The sequence below is a fragment of the Charadrius vociferus genome, unplaced genomic scaffold (genome assembly GCF_000708025.1).
Source record: "Charadrius vociferus isolate BGI_N301 unplaced genomic scaffold, ASM70802v2 scaffold1168, whole genome shotgun sequence".
Classification (NCBI taxonomy): domain Eukaryota; kingdom Metazoa; phylum Chordata; class Aves; order Charadriiformes; family Charadriidae; genus Charadrius; species Charadrius vociferus.
The window spans coordinates 247,648-255,963 of NW_009661376.1; the positions used below are offsets into that span (position 1 = coordinate 247,648).

The 8,316-nt window shown below is 54.3% G+C and overlaps 1 protein-coding gene across 1 annotated transcript in view; it reads right to left on the reverse strand.

Moving 5' to 3' along the window:
- Positions 1–7,641, reverse strand: part of TLE2 (transducin-like enhancer of split 2) — a 36,504-nt gene extending 28,863 nt beyond the window's left edge. Inside the window, 1 exon segment of the mRNA XM_009893993.1 lies at positions 7,565–7,641. The gene's annotated coding sequence lies outside the window, so the exon portion shown is untranslated.
- Positions 7,642–8,316: the final 675 nt, after the last annotated feature.

Genomic DNA, 8,316 nt, shown 5'->3' on the forward strand with positions numbered 1-8,316 from the left:
AAAAAATTCCAGAGTCCTTTGACTGTGACAGCCTTAAGAGAAGGCTCAACAGTGTCCCCCCAGCATGACACAGCCCCTAGCCCACAGGACATCTGGCCTCAGACCCGGGCATGCTCCAAGGATGCGGTTGAAGCCCTCCCGACCTTGACCAAGAACAGATGGTGTTTTCATGTCAAGGAGCTGCTGCGGTTCCTGCTCAAAAGCAAAGCTCCTCTCCTTGCACCCTGCTGGGACAGAGCAGGAATCCATGCTCCCCTGCAAACCCATGCCACGTCACAACAAGCCTGGACAAAACCAGCCCAGCACTCACAGCCTCATCCCAGCAGGGCTGCAGCCTGCTCCCGGCACATGGAGCACACCCTCAGGTCGCAACTCCCCTGCCCAGCTCTGTCTCGAAGGCCAAAGGCACAGATTCCTGTCCCTCCAAACCCAAACTAAACATGCATCACGTACACGGATGATGGAGTTCAGTTCTGGTGCTGTAACCTGCTTGGCTCGTTCAATGGCTCCCAGGACTTGCTGCTGATGCTGGTGTGGAGAGAAGAGAGGAATTTAGGGTCATTTCTAGTATCAGAGAGAAGGAGAACGGACACACACACATACATTATCTCAGCTGCTAGCACCGACATGTCAGGGCACAGGGCAGGCTGGTTAACCCCACAGCTGGAGACACCTGCACACACTGCATTTGTGACAAGGACCTTACAGCACTGAGGCCCATGGTAGCGACGAGCAGGGAAGGAGGCACGCTTGACTCACTCCGGTTCCTCACCACAGGGTTACACAGGTCTCCTCTTACTGCCGTCCTTGTCCTGCTCTGCACAGGCCCAGCAATCCTTGGCCAGAAGGGCTCTAAGGTGAGCAATGCCTCTCACTCTGCCTTTCCTCTCCTACCCAGACATGACACAAAACAAGAACCCCTAACAAACAAAATGAGTCCTAAAATCAGAAGCTCTTGGAAAGCTCCCCACTCCTTGGGACACATCCCAGCAGCTGGAAGATGCTGCTGTGGAAGAGCCCAGCACAGCTGCTCCAAACACAGGCAGGAATAACAGCTGTATCACGTACTTCGAAAAATAAAGGACAACTGTACTTGCTCCTCTGAGAGCACAAGGTCTCTGAGCACCAGGCCTGTGCACTGCACTCTAGCAAGTGGATTTTTCTTTCCATCTTGGCAACAGGACAGGGTTGGGGAGGGGGAAGGGGTTGCATTAAGATGCAAAAGGTTTAGTCGTAGCTTAGTTATTGGGCAGCCCTGATCTGATCAGCAAGGCACTTTGTCTTCCCTGAGAACAGGTGGGTGGGAAAAGCACAGACTGTCCCCCAACCCCACAGCTAACCCTGACCGAGAAACACAGCTAGTCCTGACCACAAAAACAGCCACAGGAACAGCCGTGGAGCTCAACATCTACAGGGTGGTGTGGGGAGATGGGCAGATACGGCACTAGAGGTGCTTCATCTTCCTCTTGCCTCAGGCAGCAACTCCCGAGCCCTCCCAATTAATTTCTCAAGGGAGTGGGAGGAGCCCATCAGCTGCATTAATTAATGAGGCAGAGGAACCAGATCTCAAGGAGGAGCCATATGGAGGTATTTATTTTTTTTTTAAACGCCCCCCTCCCCCAGTTAGCCACCCAAAGCTCCCACTGCTCGTGCAGAAGTGGCCAATGACTCAGGAATCATGGGCAGGAGAGAACAGAACCCATCTTTGTCCACAGCCACTAACAAAAGGGGCGGACGGGCATATTCACCACTGCACAGCACCTGGTGGGGGCTGCTCGAAGGCTTCCAGGCCAAACCTGTCTTGAAGGGCTTGTCCCCATGCAGGGGCTGAGAGCAAGTGATGAGGTTTCCCCATGCAGACGCCTCTGCTCCTCCTGCAAACATGCCCCTGAGCCAGAGCTGACTGAGCAGAGGCACTCACCTCTTGCGAGAGGTAGGGCAGAACCTGTGCACAAATCCCATTTAGCCTCTTGACGATTTCAGCCTAGAAAGAGGGAAGAATGGAGAGGAAAGGCATCAGGTGTTTTGGGACTGACCACCCTCAGCGCCAGCTGCCCCACCTTCCCCCTCCCCAGGCAGAGCCCGACTCCCCGAACAGTCCTAAGAAAACACAGTCCCCCCCAGAAAGATGCTGGCAGCGTCCTGGTGCCACGGGGGGGTCCACCTCGCCCCCAAGGCCCCTCCCTGCATACTTAAATGAGTTAACGCTGCTGACTACAAAGAGCGAGTTTTTGTCTCTGCTGAGATCACCGCTCTGCCCTGGAGACCCCCTGCTCAGCCTCGGCCTCCCCCTCCCCAAAGGCACGCATTCGCCCACTGCCAGTCTCATGGGGCCGAGCTGCAGGAACGGGGCTGTTCAGGGAGACCACAGGGACTGGGCAGCTTCTTCACCAGCCTCATACAAGCAGGTGTGAAATTTTGGGGTGTTAAATGCTTTCCTCCTGGGAAAGAGCAAAGCTCCTGGCCCTTTGCAAATCACCCTCCAATGGAGTCAAAAGAAATGCAGAGCCAAAGGGTTTAGGTGTGCACCAAAAACCATCCGAGGGGGCAGCACCACAGGGCAGTGGACCATGGGACAGCAGTGAGGATTTGTGGCACAGACCCTTTACCAAGATGCAGGTTCTCCCAGGGGAGCCAGTCTCATGGGCTTGACAACGGAAGCGATGGGATTGGAGGCCCCAAGTGCCTTTGTGGGGAGCAGAATTGCACTAAGAGGCTTAGAACTGAGCCACAACACACAGACGACTTTGTGACTGGAAGCTGAAGCCAGATAGAGCCAGGCTCAGAGGAGGCTCATGTTGTTAACAGCACAGGTAATTAGCCACTGGGGATAATTAACAACATAACCACCAGTGAGGGTAATGAACAAACTTATCCAGGCTGCAGCAGTGTCTCCATCTCAAGGAGGCTTTCTTAGAAGGTCTGCCATCACATTACCTAATCACAGCCCAAGAGAAGTGCGCTCTGGCCTGACCGCAGCGAGAGTCCCGGGGAGACAAAGGCATTTCTCGTGTCAGGGTGATCACAAGAAGCCTTCCTGGGCACCAGGGAAGGCAGCAGGGCCAGGAACCCACCCAGGGCCTGGGAGGAGCATGAGAGGGACCCAGGGTCATCTCCTGCCCTCCACCCCAGGTCCGTGTCTGCTGACTGACTCTGAGACACAGCTCCAGCCCTGCCTGAGCTGCCTCGTCCAGTGCTTAAATACCTGTTCGGGCTCTGGAGAGAACCAGAGTGTGTCCACAACACAGCATGGGAGCCCTCAGTCGGGCACTGTGATCCTGAGAGGTGGGGGGTCCCTGCATTTCAAAGGCAGCTCTGATATTTTACAGTCTCATGGCATTTCTAGTTCCTGAAATACCACTGAAGTGACAGAGGGCAAGGCACAGCAGACAACCCGCCCTCCCCAGGAATTAAGAGGACTTGGAAATGCCTTCCCCCTACCTGTTTGTGCATTTCAATATTCAGCCCGTAGGACATCTCGTAATACTGTAGAATGGGGGAGAAGAGAACAAAAGAAATTGTAAGTCAAGTCTCCACCAGGTAAAGCGGCTCCACACAGCAGGGCTGGGAACTACTACTGCTTTCCTAGCAAGGTCTTCTACGTAGGCTGGGCAAGGATAGAAGGAAAGAAGAGGCCAGCCTTAGGAAATGAAGACAGCAGGAGGCAAACACAGAAAGAGACCCTCTCCGGGCATAAGGCAGAAGCACCGAGTCCCGGCGCTCCCTGCCCACCTGGCTCCAGCCTCACACTGCTGCAGACGGAGACCGGGCACTTGCCAACTGGGCCCCATGCAACGCCCCTCACAGACACCTTTCAGCAGTCTGCACCACAGTGAGCAGCGCTGCTTCAGGCCTCCACAGACATCCATATCCACAGCCAAGAGAGATGCAGCCTGACTTTACAGGCTTTGCCCGGCCAATATTGTGGCTGCTTCAGCAGCAAATGGAAGAGATCACAAGTGGGCTTCATCTAGCAAGTAACACATCCCGCTGCACACAGATCCAGCTGTTTAGGAAGAAGCTAAATGAAAACACACCCCCCCCCCAAAACAAAAAAAAACATGTATTTTAAACCATCGATACCTCATTTAAAAATGGGGGGGGAGAAAAAAAAAAAGACCACAAAAAAACCACCCCCCCCCCCAAAAAAAAAAAAAACCCCAAAACCAACAAAGACAACAAACCACCCAGAACCCACACCCCCCACCCCCCCAGCAGCAACAGGCAGCTACAGAGCAATCTATTGGCAGGAGAAGCTAATTCCTGACCCCTGGAAAAAGCTCTTTTAAGGCTGATGTTTGAGAATTTAGAAATCTCCCTCAGCTTGCAGGCTGCAATCCTGATTCTTCCAAAGGGAAAGAAAAATCCACATCTGCGCTCATTTAATTCAAGGAGATGATCACTGGCAGTTTGGTACCGATGCCACAAGTCTGAGAAGCACCCAGCTTGGTATCGCCATGATCTCAGGCTGCTCTAGTACCGCTGCTGGCTCTCAAGGCTTCTTTGCATTCTGAAAACTGAGCAGGAAGCAGGAGCCCGACCCCCAAGCTGCTAATTGTGACTTATTCAAAAATCAGAGCAGCTGTAGCAGCTTTGCACATTCACAGAAACCCTCCTCTTCGCTTCCCATGACTCGCTCTGGTGGGGAGCGACAGCAGCTCTCTGCGACTCCAGCTCAGCCACGCAGATGAGGCAGGAGCCGCTGTGCCTGCAAAGCCTCGAGTGCTGCACAATGAGCAATAGCCCTTCCCCTCTGCCGCCGACAGAAACCTGAATCAATTCTGGTGACTGTCAGCATTAAGGGGGAGGGGGGGGAAGGGAATATCTGTCTCAGTCACACCTGGAGATGAGACTTTCCATGTAGGCTGCAAGGCCCAGGAAGCAATCTTTTATCAGTGAGAACAGGGCAGGCTTCCACATTAACATACAAGGAAACCTGTGACCTCTTCTCCTTGGCCCCAGTCCCAAGCACACCTTGCTCCCCACAGCCTTGGGGTATGGACACACAGGCAGCAGAGAGGGATGGAGGGGCCAGCTCCCTTATTTCTGGTTTTAATGTCCTAACTCCGCTCTGAAGAGCTGCTGTATTAATTCCTACATCTTATCTCTTCCTTCCAGGGCAGGTACACCAGCTGGCAAGCAGGCACCAGCTCATCGTTATGTACAGTAACACAGCCTCCTGTTAACTCCTTGATAGGAAAGGAACAGACCAGAGCCTTGCCAGGCATCCCTCCCCTCTGTGACAAGGGCTCTTCCACGCGTGGGAAGACAGAGGCACTACCTGGCAGGCAAACCGTCACCCTGCCTACAAGAACACGGCTGTTTCCCATCAGATTTCTCTTTAGAGACTTACAGCTAAGCCTGCTGCCCACATGCAGCACCACATCCCGTGTCTTTACCAGGCACTGCCCTGGGATTTTCACACTTTGTGCCGGGTACACGTGCACCGGTGAGACGAGCTAGTACTTGCACAACTCCGCAAGGCTGCCAGGGTCACGAGACAGTGCAGAGGGTTTAGCTCTCGCAGAGCAGCTGGTTTCAGCTTCCAACTCCTACCAGGTTTGTGGGGTTTCCCAGCTCCACAGCCTCTCAGAGGACTGCTTTGTCTTTTACTAGCCATGACTCCGCCAGAGTCCCCAGACACCTGCACACCAGCACCCTGCAGCTCCTTTTTGGGTGCACAAGAGCTGTCGCTTCCCCCAGAGCACAGCAAGTACGGTCAAGCAGACAGTCACTGCTAAGGTCACGGACCCCATCACCACCCACCAAGCAGTCAGCCACTGGGTCCATCAGTTTTCTATGTCCAACAACTCTCTGCTACCTCCCCACATTTCAGCAACCCACAGCACGCAGAAAGCACAAAATATAAAAAAGCCCCGCTTTCAGAAAAGCCAGTGCCAGCCTTGCCTGGAGACCTGCCGCCCCACGGGGCTAAGGCTCCCTGCCAGGCAAAACCCAGGCACAGGCACCTGCTCACCACTGGAATCCCACCCGCGCCACCCACGCGCGCTTGGCTGCCGGGGCCGGTCCTTACCATGACGTAGTGACGCTGCATCTCTGATTTCTCACTGGCTAGTTTGTCACATTCCAACTTCAAGCTGAAAAGCCAGAAAACAGTAAGAAAACCACAAACAGGAGGTGAGAGAGTTGACCACCACAGAGCAGCTGCTTCCTGCACAGCCCCATCCTGGCCAGGCCAGCTTCTCGGACACCACGTCCAGCTCCAGGGGGTGGTTGGAACTGGGTGATGCTGTGCTGGCACAGCAGCGACTGCAACAGAGCCTGCTCCCACATTCCCAGCTGGAGTCCCACCAACACAGGTCCAGGAGAAGGAGCGCAAGGCTATCCACTGGCTGGACACTGACCTCCCCCCAGCAAATCCTTTCAGCCGGACACAGAAAGCAGGGCAGAAGCAGAGGCCACTGCCCAAGGAGGGGTTTGCCTTTCCCCAACTGATCACCAGCAGCTGGGGATGGCTCCTAGCACAGGCCTGTCTGCAGCACCCAAGAGATGCTGCAATACAACTTCAAAACCAAAGCCAGATCCGCTTCTGGATGGTGGGGGGGGGAGGCCCAAGTGTAGCATATCCCTCCAGAAGAAAGGATTTTCACAACCCTACGTTCTTCACACCCTTCAGAGAAAGTCGCTACTCCCAGTGTTTTATGAGACTCCAACTCACCAGCCAAGCAACTGCAGCCAGCATGTGCTGTGGTTTTATGTTTCAAACAAGAAACAGCTTCACCTACACAAAACCTGCTTCTTTTCAAGCAGATTAAGTGTAATGGGGGGGACAACCTCCCTTCCAGAGGGCCCGTTTCTTGGGCTTCCCTGCGCCCTCAATAGCACCGCCCAGAGACACCAGGAAACAGCCATTTCCCAGCAGTTTTTCTGCCTGCGCCTGCCAGAACGACACCACCTCAAACCTGTGACCCGGCAGAGCCCAGGCCAGGGGAAGGCAGATGAGGAAGCTGCAGCCGCATGGCACAGAGGCACACATCACGACCGGCGTCTCGCAGCCTGCCGGGCCGCAGCAGAGGGCATCACCCAGTCCATTCAACCCAAGAGCTTCACATTTATTTCAGACACTCACATACACAAACCACCAGACCGTCACAAGCCAGCTTTTGGGTCAGCAGAAGTATTTCCACACACACCCACAGAAAAGCGGAAGCTTTTGGATTTAAGTGCTCCCTGTAGCATTCGCCGTCCAAGAATGGCAGCCAGGGAGAAGAAGAACAGAGGAAAACTCCCAGCAAGACACGGGAGGCCTGTCGAGCCTCCGCACGATCCTGGCCGAGCAGCACTCAGAGCAAAGACCTTGGCTGGAGACGGAAGACACACGTTCTCCTCACTTGGCTCCCAAGTGGACATGACTACTCCCCTGCCTGAGTTCCTCCTCTCGCCAAAGGTGACCCAAGACACCTGACCGGGTCGCCTCTTTGAACCGCGCAGCGAAGCAACGAAGCAGAAGAATCGGAGTGATTCTTGTGTGCCGTGCCACCGCCTGCGAGCCTGGTGGGGGCTGCGGGGTGCGCCGGGCCAGGCGCTGCGCGGGAGCACGTACCTGTGGTACTGGGCCTGCAGGAGCTGAAACTCGTCCTTGATGCGGTCGCACGAGTCGGAGGTCGTGAACTTCAGCTGCTGCGGCAGGTGAGAGGAGCCCTTGAACGACAGGAGACAGCGCTGGGCGCCGGGGGCGGCAGCCCGCCCGTCCCACCCCGCTCCAGCCGCCCCGGGCCGCGCTACCTAAGAGCAGCTGTCTTGAGGGAGGTATCAGGCCTGGGGATCATTATGAAGACATCAAACGGCAACGTTTTAGAAATGGGAGTGTACCATAGCTGTGGGTAAGCAACAGGAGCCCTGTGATTCCTCTAATGATGGCATCATGGGTGTTTCACCGTTTTCTGTCATCTCAGTGTGCAAGTTCTGTGTACTGGGGAGCGTTCCCAGCTTACAGACGTGGGCAGCAGCTGCTGTGATACAGACAGCAAACAAACAAAAGGACAAGACAATGACAGTGATCTTTAATGAGATTTTTTGAGGTTATATTTTTTGTGGTCTACCAAAATCTATAACCAAGGAGAATGAAGGATCAGATGAGTCAGGTCATCCCAGGGCATCTGATGTTACCGCAAGCCATTTGAGCTTTGCTCATATCATTTTATTGTCAAGCACAGCATGATGTTCGGCATGCACATATGTAATACTGAGGCTCCCTGTTCCCAAGTTCCTTGCTCTATTAACCGGTGACATCGATTCATACATTAAGGGAGAAAAAGAAGATATTAAGGATTACTAAGGATTAGAGGTGGACGG